The 13,718-nt window shown below is 40.2% G+C and overlaps 1 long non-coding RNA gene across 1 annotated transcript in view; it reads right to left on the bottom strand.

Annotated features, from left to right (window-relative positions):
- Positions 1–12,448, bottom strand: part of LOC140330106 (uncharacterized) — a 690,842-nt gene extending 678,394 nt beyond the window's left edge. Inside the window, exons 1-2 of the long non-coding RNA XR_011920623.1 lie at positions 12,358–12,448; positions 11,938–11,994 (exon numbers count right to left, since the gene is read on the bottom strand). This is a non-coding gene — a long non-coding RNA (uncharacterized lncRNA). The remainder of the gene's footprint in view (positions 1–11,937; positions 11,995–12,357) is intronic.
- Positions 12,449–13,718: the final 1,270 nt, after the last annotated feature.

Here is a 13,718-nt window from a genome sequence, read left to right as displayed (position 1 = left end):
GCCCTTTCCTATTTTACCTTTTAAAATTATTATCTGTGTGAATATATTTTACAGTTGATTTGAAACATTCCCTATTTTTTTTTATTTGATGACAATATTCACTTAAAATGAAGCGCAGCCTGTAGCATTAGAAAATTTGCTTTCTTAAATTGTTTTTATTTTTTCAATATTTGCATGGTATCTGCAACTTAAAGAATGTTCACTGCTACCCAGATTTATATGAACATGTGGAATAAGCTTTATATTTTTTGTGATTACCAATCCAGTAGAAAATCATTGAACCTATTCTCATACTGCCTTCTCCAGATAAAGCTGCCTCTCAGTTCAACCACACTCTTTCTATAGCTCTGGATCAAGTTGTCCCTGCCACCTACCGCTACCCCATCCTGCCAACCCCTGCCCTTGGCACAACAATCACATGATGTCTCTGCTCACCGTGCTATTCCAACCATATCCACCTGTAAATCATTGTTACTCTAGATGAAGTCTCCTCTGTTCTCTCATCATCTCCATCTACTACCTATCCACTTGACCCAATTCCCTCCAAATCTACTCGTGCTCATTCCTCCAACCTAGCTCCCGCACTAACCCAACTATTCAACCTCTCCCTTTCTACTGGTATCTACCCCTCCACTTTTAAACATGCCATTATTCTCTCTATCCTGATGAAACCCTCACTAAAACCCTCCCTAGCTTCTCTAGCTGCCTTCTCTCATGTGTTTCCAAACTTCTTGAGCACATTGATCCATTCACTGATTACCTGAACACCAACTCTCTCCTTGACCCACCCCAGTCTGGCTTTTGAGCTGTCCATTTCACCAAAACAGGCCTTAATAAAGTGACCTTCCCAAGGCAACGTTTCCCTCCTCCTTCTCCCTGGTCTTCCCTCCGCTTTTGACACTGTTATTTACCCCCTTCTATTCCAAATCATGAACTCCATTGGTATTCGTGACACTTCTCTCTCTTCCTACCTGTCTAACTCCTTCTTTCAAGTTTCTTTCATTAGTAATTCCTCCTCTCCCACTTTCCTTCCTGTTGGTGTTTCTCAAGTGTCAATCCTTGGAGGGGTTCTCTTTGAACACCCCTTCACTCCGTAGTTTCATAGTTTACAGTACCATCTATATGCTGATGACTTTCTAATCTTTATGTCCACCCCTAACTTGTCTCCTTCAGTCCTGGATAAGTTTTCATGCTGCCTGTTGGCCATCTCATCATGGATGGCTGAGAGATTTTTGAAACTCAATTTGGATAAAACAGAACTCATCACCCCCAATCCCCCCACCCCCCCTTCAATTTCCAAATCTCCCTCTGACATTATTCTAATTATTGATTCTGTCCTCTCATTTACCCTCATATTCAGAACATTTCCAGGTCTTGTCACTTTTACCTGCGCAACATCTCCAAAATCCTCTACAATCTAATATGAATGCTGCAGCCAGACTTATCCATCCTACCCACCACTCCTTTTCTGCTGCATCTCTTTGAAGTTCTTTTCATTGGCTTCCATTTCACCTTTGAATCAAATTCAAGCTCCTGTGCTTTGCCTACAAATCCCTCCACAGCTCTTGTCCCACTTACCCTTCTGACCTGGTAGAAAAATACAGCTCTTGTCCCACTTACCCTTCTGACCTGGTAGAAAAATACTCCCCTAGCCAATCTCTTTGCTCCTCCAACTACCTACTAATGACTTCTTCACTCATAACCTCGTCACATGCACAACTCCAAGACTTTTTGATACTGGTAATCGCTGCCCCGACACTCTGGAATGTTCTTCCTCGTCCGATTTGGCTTGCTCCTACTTTCTGCTCATTTAAAAGAGCACTCAAAACCCATCTTTTCAAACTTGCGTACCCATCTTCTTCTGTCTCCTGATACTTTCCCTACCTCCTAGATTTTTAGGCTCTTTGGGACAGGGTCCTCTCCTCCTCCTGTGTCACTGCATGTACCTGTCTGTCATTTGCAAACCCCTATTTAGGTTGGTGCTAATCCTTTTTTTTTATTAATATTATTAATAATAATAATAATAATAATAATTATAGTATTAACAATAATATAAACTGTACCACAAAAAAAAATTTTTGTAATTTTACATTTACAAAATTTCCTTGTCCATTAGTGTGTTTTCACCAAGTGTGGGCCGTTAATTATCAAAAATAATTACCACTGTCTTCAGCTGTCAACTTTAACTTCTTTCACACACATTTTTTGATCCCTCTTCACAGAGACAGACATGACCACCTGTGTTTTACCCAGTCTCTCCAAAAAAGAGGTGACACAAGAGGTGATATGTTCAGATGGATCCTTTTTCAGCAGGTAAACAGGCAGTGAACTGGTTTAAAACTAATTGGAAACAGTGTGTGTTGCTCAAAAAAGAAAGTATTCTCTAGTCAGTGAAAGAAAAAATTGCTTTAAAAAGCAAAAATTGGGGAATAGGAAAAGCAAATCTGGCAGGTGAGAAAAACTAAATAAAAAACGTTTGAAAAAAATATAAATTGAACTCATAGTATGGTTCAGTAGTGTATATGGCCCTCACATGCCTGTATGTGCTGACATTTCTGATAGAAAGCAGAGACAACAGATGGTACCCCAGAGGATTTCCTCCCAGATTTTTTATGTGGAGTAAGATCCACCTTTACATTATGTTCCATAGAGTCTCTAATCAATTTAGGTCTGTGGAATGTGGTGAAGGCAGTCAGTGGCATCAATGCCTTCATTATCAAAGAACTGCTTACACACTTTGGCTGCATAAGGCCAATCACTGTACTGTTTCAGCCGGAACTCAGGCCCCACTGCACCAGCATAAGGTTGTACAAATGTTCGAAACTAACAGCAATTAAGCTACCATGTGAAGGTCTGGGTGCCCCCCCAACCACCCCCCAGGTCAGTGCTCTTTTGTAATATCACTGGGGAACACATTTTTGGTTGAGTTAGATCTTACATTTGTTTTTTACTAATTTCTGAATGGTGAATCCAGAAATGTCCCCAGTTTTTTTGCTATCACATCCAGTTTTTACGATACAGGGTACCCCCCATTTTTGTCAAAAAACTTACAATTTTTACATACAATGAAAAAATAATTAAATAATAACTTGAATGTACTGTTTATTTAAATTTCTTTTGTTCAAAAAATGTATTGTTACTCTATGACATTTTAAAATTAATTGGGGACTTCGGGTTCCGGCGCCTCATGGCTTAGACGCACGATACAGAGGCTACTACTCACCCATGCACAATCTGGCTAAATATAGCCTGCTTCACGCTGCTTGATTTCAAGTGTAACACCCGCACAGCATTGCCTTACCCTATGGAGCGATTACTGGAGAAGACACAGTCGGATGGCCCCCAGTCACCACCACTTCAGAAGGGGCACGGACACACCACGCTCTCTAAGATAGCAGCTCCCCCTCCCCTGCAGCATCAGAGGGCTCAACACACACCCTCTGAAACTGTGAGTTCTCCTGCTTCTGACCACACGCTGATTGCAGATGCAGTTGCTGTACTGCTTAAGCCCACCCTTCAAGAGGTTGTAGATAATGCAATAAGCAAGGGGATACAATCAATTAGGCAAGATATCAGGGAGATTTCCCAGCGCTTACATGATGCTGAGAACAGGACCTCCTCTGTGGAAGATGATTTATTGCAAGCAAGGGGTACAATTGTAGTGATGAGCCAGCAGATAGCTAGTTTGTCAGGAAAAATTAATGATCTAGAAAACAATAATCGGAGGAATAATGTGCATATTGTGGGGGTCCCGGAAACTTATTCTACAGGGCAACTCATGGAACTATGTTCCACCACTATTCCAACACAACTGGGAATTAATAAAATGTGCTTAGTAGAACGGATATATCGTCTAGGCCAACAGAAAAAAGACAGCAAATTTCCTAGGCCTATTATCGCACGATACCGCGATTATGCAGATAGACTGGCTATTTTACAGTCTTACAGATCTCAAAGAGAATTCCCCCTGGATGGCACAAATTTATTGATCTTTTCGGATTATTCGGCAGAAGTGTCTCGCAAGAGAAAGCTGTTTCAAAAAATATGCTCAGATCTGCATCGGCAACAAATACGGTTTTGCCTGGCTTATCCCGCCACACTGCACATAGTAAATTATCAAGGCACACACCATATATTTACCAACCATAAGGAGGTGGAAAATTTCCTTGTGCATTGGCTTTCTGCTATAAATCAGATGCAAGACGAAATTGAGGCATCACAGAGCCTGGAATTATCCAGGCCTCAAAGATCGCCGGGGTCACCTCACTCAACCACTTCCACTGATTCGAAGCACAAGACAGACCGCACAGCAAAGACGCCACGCACAAAATGCAAGGCAAATAAAGAAGACAAAAACAAGACGAAGTCCAGATGATTTTTGTTCCAGTGCGGGAGAAATCGTTGTTTTTACTACTCTTGAGGCGTGAAGTATTATATGTTCAGCAACTCTCTACTCAACGGGTGTGGATCCACCTATAATGCAGTTGTTTTTGGTGACAACCATGAGAAAAAAAGGAAGTCCACTAAAAGGACAGCTTTGTTTTTGTTTTTCTTCTTTTTTCTTTTATTACCCCAAAGCCTTGTTTTGTTGTCATTTTTTGTTTTTTCTGTTTCGGAAATTTGATAGCCTGTCACCTATGTGCAGTTTTACTGAATGATATTCCAAGCCACTCCTGGAGGCTATACTCGGCAACTTTTCGGGGGACAGCATTTATGCCGGACCCTTGCTACTCTTTGGGATCCACTTGGCCGTAATGGGTGAGAAGTTTTCACACTCTGTGCAATTGGTTGATGTCTGGTTCATGTTGTTCATGTATTTATTAATGCCATGGTTTGAATAATCTCGTGGAATGTTAAGGGCTTTAGGTCCCTAAATAAGAGGATGTCTGTCCTGAGACATTTAAAACGTCTGGGGGCAGACATTGCTTTATTACAAGAAACACATTTAACATCAACAGATTTTGATAGAATGAAAAAGCTGTGGGTTGGTAGAGTGATAGGCTCTCCAGCAGTGGGGGAAAAAGCAGGAGTATTGATTCTATTACATAGAAACCTACGTTGTGAGGTAGTTTACTCAGAAATTGATGCAGCAGGCAAAATAGTCCAAATTAATTTAAAAATTCTGGTACTGAGATATCTTTATATAATATTTATGCTCCAAATTCCTCTACTAACCTGTTTTTTCAGGAAGTTGCCAATTGGCTTCTCTGAGAACCCATAGTTCATAAAGTTGTTGGGGGGGATTTCAATACTGTTATGTATGTGAATGAGGATAGAACTCTGGGGCAAGCCCCTGGTGGTGGCACACCCCCCTTTCAACCAACTTCCCTACTGTCTGCTTTTGCGCATTCTACTCGCTTACATGATTACTGGAGATACTGCTTTCCTACTGAAAAACAATACATGGTTTACTCCCATGTCCACGCTTCCCAGTCCAGAATTGATTACTTATTGCTCGGAATCCCTCTTAACGTTAGTAGATAAACCGGAAATTTTAACCATTGCTCTATCAGACCATGCCCCTATTGCAGTGACTTTAAGGGAGCTCCAACCTAAAGGAGATTCCTGGTTGTGGAAATTTCCCTCCTATCTGGGCGGTGATTCGGCCTTTCAGGCGGAATTGAAATCTGCATGGCATACCTACACGGACACAAATTCGGTTCATAAAGATAATCCTATTTTGTTCTGGGAAGCGGAGAAGGCATACATGAGAGGCAGGATTATTTCATACGTGGCCTCTTAAAAAAAGAAAACCAGGGCAGCCTATATAGAAGCCTTACAAGCTGTAAGCCATGCACATGATGCTTTCCTAGCCGACCCATGTCCCTCCCACAAGCAGTCTTGGCTGACAGCCAAAGCTGCATTTGATGCCTGGGCAAAAAAACAAGAATTGTTTCAAAGGCAATATTTGGACCTGCAACTCCATAAATTTGGCCATAAGGCAGGGAAATTACTAGCAAAGCTCACCCGCCCCTACTGTAGCCAAACCTATATTCCAACTATGTACGATGTAATGGGGAACCTTGAGAACGTTCCCAAAAGTAATAATAGGATCCTGGAAATGTTCTATAGGGATCTTTACAAGAGTCAGGAGATACAACCTAGTGCAGAAACTGCTTGTTTTGATGGAGTGCAGGTACCCACTCTAACTGACGAGCAGGTAGAGTCCCTTAACGCTGACATTACAGAAAAGGAATTGCAAGGAGCCATCTCCTCTCTAGTAAATGGTAAGGCCCCTGGCCCTGATGGGCTGACAGCGGAATACTATAAAATACTTCAGGAAGATATTGCAGAGGATTTAGGCAATGTCTATAAAACAATGTGGCACACAGGGACATACCTCCCCTCAGGCAAAGAGGCTTATATTAAAGTTCTGCCAAAACCTGGCAAACATCCCCAACAGCCAGCATCCTATCGACCAATTTCACTAATAAACTTGGATGCTTAACTACTTTCCAAAATCTTGGCTGACAGACTGGCGCGTTACCTACCAAGTATTTTTTCACCTACGCAGGTAGGATTTGTCAAAGAGAGATCAGCAGTTACCAACATAACGTAGGGTGTATACAGTTCTAGAATATGCTAAATGTCACCCACAGTTAGACCTGACTATAGTAAGTATTGATGCTGAAAAAGCGTTTGATAACGTGCACATCCCATGGTTGTTCAAAGTGCTTAATAAAATTGGTATAAGAGGACCTTACTATGATTTATTAGGAGCCATGTATTCTGATCCCCAAGCTCGGATAAACACCCCGGGCTTCCTATCCCATACCATACCATTGGGCCGAGGCACAAGGCAAGGCTGCCCTCTCTCGCCACTATTGTTTCATTTGGCGTTTTGGCGTAATCGAACCCCTGTTACGTTATATAGAAAACACAACCTCCCTTCACGGGATAACAGTGAATGATACAGAAATATGGGCTGCATTTTTCGCAGGTGATATCTTACTGTTCACTTCCAACCCTACAGCAGACATAAATACTATTCAACATATATTAACCCTCTTTGGAGAAGTAGCAGGCCTGAAAATCAATTTCTCAAAGAGTGAGATACTTCCCCTGACTAACATCAGAGACAGGCGGTGGATACCAACCTCACCTTTAACGGTTGTCAAAGACAATATTAGGTCCCCCACGTCTCTATACAAACTCAACTACCCACCAATATTCCAAAAAATACAAAACTAACTAAGAATGTGGCAGAGGCTGCCATTGTCATTCTTGGGGCGATGCCACCTTGTCAAGATGGTATCTTTTCCACGTTTATTGTATCCGCTACAAACCTTACCACTTTTTTTTGAAGCATGCTGACATAAAAGCTCTAAATGAGTTCTTTTCCAGATTTTTATGGCTGGGTAAGAGGCCTCGGATAAAGTTAACTAAATTACAACTCCCAGTGTTGGAAGGAGGCGTTAATTTCCCAAACATCAGGCTTTATAATCTAGCCTGCACTAGTCGCCATGTCATGGATTGGATCAAGGATACATCCTATTACTCCAACACAGAATTGGAAAAAGCATTAGTCCATCCTTGGCACTTAGTAGCACTTTTACATAATAAAATTTTACAACTTCCACAACACCTTAAACACAACATACTGGTAAGGGATACGATACTTACTTGGAATGAACTCAGACGTAAACTGGAGTTACCATGTTCTTTGTCTAAATATTTACGGATTCAAGGCAACCCCCAGTTTCGTCAAGGTCTGGACCATAGTTGCTACCGAGTCTGGGCAGCAAAGGGCCTACGGACCGTGGGTGATTTTTCTCGCCAGATCTTCCAAGACCGGTAACTTTGAGGGTGTTGGCTCGGCATTATGCCCTCCCCCCTCAGGCCACACACCCACTATATTATCTACAATTTAGGGAATTCTGTAAGGCGATACTATTGAATCCGGCTAAGGTGGTGGAAAGGGATAGATTTGATAATCTGCTGTCTGTAATACCTTCTTCCATATCATCCATTTATCCGAGATTACTAATGCTCTACTCTAAACCTCTTTCGGCTGGGCTGTCCCAAGGTTGGCAAAAAGACTTTGATATCCGGGCCCTGTATGATAAAATAGTGCAGGGATATCTTGAAGTAAGACAGGCTACTCCAAACGAACCGTACAGAGAAACACAATTTAAGATTGTCCACAGAGCCTATAAGGTATTCCGCCCACTTACTGAGGAACACCTCAATGCCCCGACCAGGCAAACTAAATGTCTTGAGATGTGTTTGCGAAAAAGTGACGCTCAAACATAACCTTTGGGAATGTACCACAATCCAATTATTGTGGACCGAGGTCCTTTCCTACATTAAGAAAGTAACGAACCTACAGTTGGTAATGGAACCTTTTCTATGTGTGTTTGGGAACTGGGATGTACAGGTATGTAAACTAGCTAGGGGGACAAAAAACTGGATATCCTTGTGTTTACTGGCCGCCCATAGGGCAATAATGCTACAGTGGATTCACGCAGATCCACCCCGATTGAAACTGATAGAATCCTCAATGGGTATGTTATACCGTATAGATTTGTTAGAGGTGGCAGACGCAGATGACAAAGCTGTGACAAAATTTTTTGATAAATGGTATGCTTATATGGAATATTCCCTAGAGCCAGCTGAATTGTGCCACGTCTTGCACCAGTATCGCTATTCCACGTGGCACAATTTACATTTCCCATAAGATCGGTACCTCCTATGGGTAGTGTGATAAGCCATTAAATGGGATCCACTTTATGCCTCGAGTGACAGGATACACCATGACATAGAGATGACATGGAAATAGAAAAAAAATAAAAGAAATAGGGTGCTAATTTACCGGAACAGAAAAGTTTCCCTTCATCCCTCCTCCACCCCAAGTTTTGGTTGTTTTTAATTTGGTTCAATGGTTTATGAACCGATGTTCCTTTTTTTTTTTTTAATTATAAGTATTGTTTGGCAAAAGGAAAATTTTGGAAAATGGAGGACACAGTCAGACATGACGTGATTTTGTTAGTCTGTTTAATTCTCATACAACAAGGAAGGGGCACAAATCATGTTATACCAATGTACTATGTCGAACTGTTGATACTTGATTTTTGCATATTGCTGATGTTTTCTACGGCCCGATCTTTGTAACATTAACCTTGAGCCTGTTATTGTTTGTTTTCTTTTACTCTGGCTTTGTACTGTTCTGATGATATCTTGGTTATAACTTTGTACATTGTCTTTTCTGTGTCTATAAATAGTTTATAAAAAAAAATTAATTAGGTAAGCATAAGGGTAAAGGTAAACATTAACACTTATAGCTTTTCCTGGAGTGTTCAGTGTTAGGGCAATCCTGTCGGATGCTCCAACAATAGTCAGCCATCATATATATATCCCATCTACCCTGATGACCTTCAAGTCTTGGGGGAATCTTTCACCTTGCTCATCACAGACTGCACCAAGGTTTCTGGGAAGTTAAAAAGATGACTATGCAGAAAATGCACCTTGATGCCCATATTGCAACCAAGCATTGTGTAGCTCTCCAAGAGTTTCTGGACAATTTATGTTCGATTATTTGCTCATGTATTTCCATGAAAATGCTTGCCAATAGTTTTGAATGATATTTAAGCATTCTTTTCAACTTCTGACCTTGTCCTGATGAAATGTTCATCTTTGATGAGCTGCTGAATCTGTGGACCAGGATATGCACATGTGTTTTCAAAAAATTTCCTATAGTAACGGCCACCTTATATAATATGGTAAGCAACTATGAAATATATACCTTGAATATTAATAAAATTAAAAAAAGTAATATTAGAATAATATAATCACTATCTGATTTGTGTTTCCAGTGAACATGTGTGTTTAAGAACCTAGGAAAGCTTTGATCCAGCTGTCCCCTATAAATTTGTACAACTGAATGTTTAATGTAGGTAAACGCTTTCTAACTAATATTGAAGCCTTATTATATTTATGCTTGTTTATGTAGGAGTATGCTTGTGTATGTGTATGTACCCTGTTTCCCCGATGATAAGACACTGTCTTATTTTTTTCTTCATGACGAGGCGCGGCACGCAGCCATGGAGGCAGACGGAGATGGAGGAACCACACGGAGTCACCCACCGTACCACCCGATTCGGGTAAGCGCAGGTATCGGTGGGTGGCTTATTTGCGGGGGGTGCCTTATTTTACATTTTTTTCTAAAAAGGGGGGCTGTCTTATTTGATGGCCCTGCCTTATCATCGGGGAAACACGGTATGTGTACACATACATATATATAATTTCGCCCTTTCTGCATCAATAATAATAATAGTGTGATAATAGTTTATTTTTTTATTCAGACATACTTTTGGTCTCAGTCCCCCGAGGAAGCCAAGAGGCGAAACGCCTCGATTCCTGAAATAAATACGATGACATTTGCTTCAAACCATCTATCTGTACCATTTGTTTAACCTCAAACCATATAATAGTATAGTTGATCTATGTTGAAAATAGGATTTAAATATTGTGTGAATATTATTTTTTTAACAGAATTGCCAGTAAAAGCCTGCTTTCTCTCTCACTGTGCTTTATATTTAGACTTACTCAGCCTTGGCAACTGTTAATTATTTAAGGAGTCCCTTTTGGTAGAATCCATCTCATATATATATATATATATATATATATATATAAATATAGAACTGTGTGCTTTTGTAAGAGACATTCTGACAAATAAAAATCTTAAAGTAACAACAACAAAAAAATCCAAAACTTTAGCACACAGGAAAAAGTAACATGGATTTATTACTTATTTTCCATCCTTTCTTAACCCATTTAAGCTTTTATTGTCAAGGAGCATTGATCTATATTGTACGTGATAAAACCTAAATGTCTGTCTTTAAAAAAGAACTAAAAAAAAAAATTCTGGAAAAAAATGACCTTCTATTTAAATGGTCATTTACTAAAGGCAGTTTCTCTAAAGGACAAGTGATTCGTATGTTGATGAATCACTTATTTAAAAAGGTACAAGTCAGGTGCAAAAAGGAAAGGACAATCTGGATTTTGGTCTATCACCACTGTGCACTCTCTATTTTCCTGTTGGCCTACGATTACTGTGGGTCGAATATCTCGCTATTTGATTCGACAGCTATTCGATCGGATAGTGAGATTTTGTTCGGGTGATCGAATGCCGAATTCGAACACCATTAAAGTCAATGGTGGGAGAATTCGGGTTATTTTTAGGGACTATTAAGAACTGCAAGAGCAATCAGATTGCTCTTGCAGCACTTTACTAGTTGTATGTATTCTTGGATAGAGTTTCCTTATCGCCTGCAGTCACAGCACAAATTTCCCACGATCATGTGACTGTAGGAACTGAACTGCAGATAAACTCTGCAGTTCCAATACGATCCCCGGGGCACTAGAGGTTAATTAACCTGTAGTGCCCCAGGGATCGCCTGCAGTCACAGCTGTGACCGCAAAGTGGGAACTGAACTGCAGATGAACTCTGCAGTTCCACTACTCAAGTGTTACCTAACTGGTTACGTAAATCTTTGATGTCTATTTACTTAACTCTATTTTTGCATAAAAACAAATATAAAAGATGTTTAATGAACCCACTAATTTGTGTCCTGAGTTTCTGGTTGCCACTGTTGAATATGAATATTATCTGCATAAATATGGATATTATTTAACCCTATTAATGCACATGTATATTCAATAAATGAAGGTTCATGCACAAATAATAGCTAGTCACTAGTGTTGGTCGAAAAGCTCACTATTCGATTCGGCAGCTATTCGCTCGAATATAGCAAAAAAATTCGGGTGGTCGAACATCGAATTCGAACTCCATTAAAGTCAATGGGAGGAAAAATTCTTTTCAGCACTGTGTAGAGCTTCTACAGCCTCCAAACAGATGTAAAAAGATACATTGTAAAAGGATACATAAAAAGATACATTGAAGAAAAAGTGCGTCTTATACGCCGAAAAATACGGTACATTCAGATGAGGAACTTGTGTCCTGTGGAGGAGGTGCTGGCAAGGGCGCTGCAGCAGCTGTAGATAAAAAATGAACAACATAAGTAAAAGTGGGTGGGCAGGACTAAAGAAGATTTGTAAGGTTAGTTAAGGTGAATAGATTAATGCAGAACTTCTAAATGATACTTTCTGCCTACGTCCAAAAATTTAGAGCAAACATTTGTCAGTATAACTATGGACAACTAAACAACTCATGTCTTTTTTTTCATGCTAGCCAACAACCTAGAAAGAATGTTCATTTGATGCATGATTAATGACTGGAAGCTACAAGAAATCCTGCTAGAACTTTCTTTGTATTTGTAACAAAAAATGGTGAAAGTAGTGTGAGAATGTGTTGAATTGCAACATATGTTACAAAAGTTGATTCTAAGGTTAGCTTACAGTCAATCTCCTCGGCCGCCTCCTCTCCTTCATCGGAGGACTCTGGCTGCAGATGTTGGGCAGCGGGCTCCTCCTCTGGGGATGGCTCCTCTTCCCCCAAGGATGGCACCGCCTCCTCAACTGGCTCCTCCCTGACTGTCTCCTTCTCCCCTGGGGATGGCACCTCCTCCTCCTCAGTTTCCTCCTCCCCTGGAGATGAATGATTTGCAGCCGCCGACGTGATGGAGAGTTGGCTGTAATAACAAAATCAAATATACAAAATTAATAAGGGTAGTAAAATATAGGAAGTGAAAAACAAACAGCTCTAGGCAAAACAATACTACTTTACACAAACAACAAACATTCTAAAACACCACTCCTTAACAAGAGGAGAAGACAAAATGCAAAACTTACCAGACAGGATGCGGTCCTCCACTTCGTGCACCAAATCCGGTCTTTTCCGCTTTAAGTCGCTCCAAGTATGTTGGATCTGGGCGACTGTTGGGCGCGTCCGTGCAGGGGTCCACAACCTGTCTGCCAAGCTCTCCGCGATTTGTCGCTTCACAAAAATTGACCTCTGCTGGTCATATCTCTGCCAAATCATTGTCTAAAGAAAAAGAGAAACAAAATGTTAGTTATTTTGACAACAACCAAACACCTCTCAAAAAGAAAAAAAGGGATAACTAATTCATTGACTGATTGATTGATATATTTTCTGTTGCAAATTGACATAGTTTGGTTGCAAATGTAAACTGTTTGTTTGTTAATATTGTGTGTAGATATAATTGGGTATACTGGAAGCTTCCAGTTGCCACCCCACTAAGCTTAATCCTGTTTAAACCATTGTAAAACAAATAATTGTGCTCCTAGATGTAAACTCTGTTTATCCAGTTTTAGTGAAGCATTAATAAGTGCCAGACATACATACAATCTAGGGGCAAAATGTAAGATCTGTTGCACTTGGTCAGATAATGCAGCACATGTGGATTTATTTTGTTGACACGTGAAAAAAAAAAAGATCTATAAAAAAGTGGAGAAATACAAAACACGGGAATATCTATGTAAGACAGTAGAATGATGTGCCTTCACCAAAATCATGATTGTGGTCCCAGCTAGCCAGAGGACATTATTAAAAAAGAAGCTATTGTGCTAAATGGTAAGCAAAATATCAAATGCAGCAACATAGATTAATTAGGATAACACACAAAACAACAGCCCCTCCAAGAAGAAAAAGACAGAAGGAAAAAACAAGTTAAACCACACCCTTATATATGCTCAAATTTAAGCGCACAAGTGATGGAAATTCCATTGCAATTAGCACTTGCGCAGTCTGTCAAAATTGGCTGTTTGTTTTTTTTGCAATTGGACATTTCATTATCATT

The sequence above is a fragment of the Pyxicephalus adspersus genome, chromosome 4 (assembly GCF_032062135.1).
Source record: "Pyxicephalus adspersus chromosome 4, UCB_Pads_2.0, whole genome shotgun sequence".
NCBI classification, from domain to species: domain Eukaryota; kingdom Metazoa; phylum Chordata; class Amphibia; order Anura; family Pyxicephalidae; genus Pyxicephalus; species Pyxicephalus adspersus.
This window is presented reverse-complemented; position numbering and strand designations above follow the sequence as displayed.